This window comes from Mastomys coucha, unplaced genomic scaffold (genome assembly GCF_008632895.1).
Source record: "Mastomys coucha isolate ucsf_1 unplaced genomic scaffold, UCSF_Mcou_1 pScaffold1, whole genome shotgun sequence".
NCBI classification, from domain to species: domain Eukaryota; kingdom Metazoa; phylum Chordata; class Mammalia; order Rodentia; family Muridae; genus Mastomys; species Mastomys coucha.
The window spans coordinates 4748338-4752283 of NW_022196891.1; positions in this window are offsets into that span (position 1 = coordinate 4748338).

Consider the following 3946-nt stretch of genomic DNA (forward strand, 5'->3'; position numbering starts at 1 on the left):
GAGAAAAACTACACCCTAGAAGAAGCAAGAAGGTAATCTTTCAACAAATCCACACAAACCTAATTCCAGCTCTTAGAACAAAAACAACAGGAAGTGACAATTACTTTTTCTTAATATATTAATTTGAAAATTAATATGACCAACATATCCTAAAAAAGAAAAATAGAAAAAAATTCATTGGTTCAAGTCCATTTTAAATCCAAAATTATATGTACTATGCCTAGCTATTAACTTTGTATATGTTTGAGAAATTCAATCTATTCTACCTAACACCTAACAGGAATAACTAATAGCTAAAATGGGACAAGGTAGGAAATTTTCAAACCTGTCATAGAATCATAGTGTCAATCTTATGAAAACAAGAATAATATTATTGGAGTGAGTAAAGACTCCTTTTTGTAGGGTTCATTCACAACTCCCAAGGGATTGGCTCCCCTCCTATGATTTTATTACTATCAATGTTTTCAGTGTTTATTGGTCTATTGTTTCACTTATGAAAAACTTTAGGATATCATGCAAAGTACATTTGCACCATCTATCCTGAACTGGATAAATCATAGTGAAAATAACAAATATGTAATTTGAGTCCTGCCAGCAAAATAGGGAAGGTGAAATATTAGTAACTTAGGTTCTAATTTAGTAAAGTTAGGCTATGAATTTGCCTTTCTGATGTTAAAATGAAGGGGAAAAACAAATTAGATTGTGGAAGAAACAAGATGTAAGTTTGTGAGGGACTGTCTCAGTAGACTGAGACAAAAATATTCATAGATAGTAATTTGTAGATTTTAGTATTTCTTTTATTGGATATTTTATTTATTTACATTTCAAATTGCCCCAGGCCGTCCCATCTGGGCCTCCCTCAACCCACGGGAGAAACGGGGGTCCTAGTCAGGTCGACAAGGTGTAGGCGAAGAAATGACAGCAGAGAAGACACATGAAGTGTAGTATCTAAATGTATTTCTTAGAAATGGCATCAGACTTTTACAGTCATTGTAAAAGAGAGATGGTAAATCTAACAGCTCAATAGTTGAGGTAAGTCTGAGGCCATCTGAAACATGCTGAGTCTAAAGCAGCAGCTATCTCCTCTGAACTGGTGCTGCATCCCCTGGGCCCAAGCACTCTGGGCCCCGGGGAATGCGGATCGCCTGAATCTGAGTCCTAGCCCATCTAAGTTCTAGTGCTAGTCCTTACGCAAGTCCAAGTCCTTCTTCTTCTCCCAGTCCTAGTGCAAAACTACCCCCACACCAAGATCAGCAGGGTCTGGTAGCTAGGTGTGAAGCAGGAGGAAGAGGGGTAGAGCCCTCCCTGTTGAGGTATTCTTATGTTAATTCTCCGGTTCCTGTTGGAGGCAGGCAGAGGGGAGTCCCGACCTAACACTTTTAGTTAATGTCCTAGAGTGAGGGAAACCCTTCAATTACTCTCTAGTACATAAAACATTAAACTAGGATAGTTGGAAACATTGTGTCGGCCAGGAGACAATGCCCAATCTTAACCATTTACAAATCATTTCTTGGGGTACCTTTATGCCTAATTATGAGGCCTTGTTGACGATTGGAAAGACTAATCTGGAACACGTCTGAGTTAGGGGATACCAGCGACTGTCTGAAATCCAGGAGGCACAGAACCCCTTTTGGAGTCTTATTGCCTCTTATCCTTTATCAGGATTTTATCCCTGATATTTTGGATGTGACTGGAGTAGATGAGTGTGCGTAGCATCAAATATTATCCCTTTTCCAGGTCTACTCTCCAGAAACTCCCTATTCCAACCCCCCTTCCTCTGCCTTTATGTGAGTGCTTACCCACCCACTCCAGCCTTCCCATCCTGGCATTTCCCTACTCTGGGGCATAGAATCTCCACAAGACCAAGGGCTGTTCCTCCCACTGATGTCCAACAAGGCAACCCTCCATCACATACACAGGCAGAGCCATAAGACCCTCCATATGTACTCTTTGGTTGGTGGTCCAGTCCCTGGGAACTCCTGGGGGTCTGGCCAGTTGACACTGTTACTCCTTCCATGGGGCTGCAAACCCTGACAGCTCTTTTAGTCCATTCTCCAACTGCTCCATCTTGGATCCTGTGCTCAGTCCAATGGTTGGCTGTAAGCATCTGCCTCTATATTTGCCAGGCTCTGGCAGAGCCTTTCAGGAGACAGCTATATCAGACTCCTGTCAGCAAGCACTTCTGGGCATCCTCAATAGCATCCAGGTTTGATGACTGTATATGGGATGGATCCCCACGTGTGGCAGTCTCTGGATGGCCTTTCCTTCAGTTTCTGCTCTACACTTTGTCTCCATATTTCTTCGTCTGAGTATTTTGTTCCCCCTTCTAAAAAGCACTGAAGCATCTACACTTTGGTCTTCTTCTTGAGCTTCATATGGTTTGTGAATTGTATCTTGGGTATTCTGAGCATTTGGGCTAATATTCGTTTATCAGTGAGTACATACCATGTGTGCTCTCTTCTTACTGGGTTACCTCACTAAGGATATTTTCAAGTTCCATCCATTTGCCTGTGAATTTCATAAATTCACTGCTTTTAATATCTGAGTAGTACTCCATTGTGTAAATGTACCACATTTTCTGTTTCGATTCTTCTGTTGAGGAACATCTGTGTTCTTTCAGCTTCTGGTTATTATAAATAAGGCTGCTATGAACATAGTGAAGCATGTGTCATTTTTACATGTTGGAGCATCTTCTGGGTATATGCCCAGGAGTGGTATAGCTGGGTCCTCAGGTAGTACTATGTCCAGTTTTCTGAGGAACTACCAAACTGTTTTCCAGAGTGGTTGTACCAGCTTGCAATCCCACCAGCAATTGAGGAGTGTTCCTCTTTCTCCACATCCTCACCTCTGCTGTCACCTGAGTTTTTATCTTAGTTATTCTAACTGGTAGGAGGTGGAATCTCAGGGTTGTTTTGATTTTCATTTCCCTGATGACTAAGGATGTTGAACATTTCTTTAGGTACTTCTTGGCCATTCGAGTTTCCTCGGTTGAGAATTCTCTGTTTAGCTCTGGTCCCCATTTTTTAAATAGGATTATTTGGTTCTCTGGATTCTAACTACTTGAGTTTTTTGTATATATATATGTTGGATATTATATTGGATATTATCCCTGCATTGTATATAGGATTGGTAAAGATCTTTTTCCAATCTGTTGGTTGCTGTTTTCTCCTATTGACACTGTTCTTTCCCTTACAGAATCTTTGCAATTTTGTGAGATCTCATTTGCTAATTGTTGATCTTAGCACCTGAGCCATTGATGTTCTGTTCAGGAAAATTTTCTCTGTGCCCCTGTATTCAAGGCTCTTCCCCACTTTCTTTTTTATTAGTTTCAGTGTATCTGGTTTTACGTGGAGGTCCTTGATCCACTTGGACTTGAGTTTTGTACAGGGAGATAAGAATGGATCAATTTTCATTCTTCTACATGCTGATTGCCAGTTGAACCAGCATCATTTATTTAAAATGCTGTCTTTTTTTTTCCCTGGGTGGTTTTAGCTCCTTTGTCAAAGATCAAGTGACCATAGGTGTGTGGGTTCATTTCTGGGTCTTCAATTCTATTCCATTAATCCACCTGCATGTCACTGAACCAATACCATGAATTTTTTATCAGTATTGCTCATAGTACACCTTGAGGTCAGGGATGGTGATTCACCCAGAAGTTCTCTTATTGTTGAGAAAAGTTTTCACTATCCTGGGTTTTTTTGTTATTCCAAATATATTTGAGAATTGATCTTTTGATTATTAGTATTTCTAACACAATGTTTGTTTCATTCTTATTTATTCATTAATAATTGTGTCAATAGAAAAATTCAGTATTTCTAGGCAGTGATGGCTCACGCCTTTAATCCCAGCACTTGAGAGGTAGAGGGAGGCAGATTTCTGAGTTCTAGGCCAGCCTGGTCTGCAGAGTGAGTTCCAGGACAACCAGGGCTACACAGAGAAACCCTGT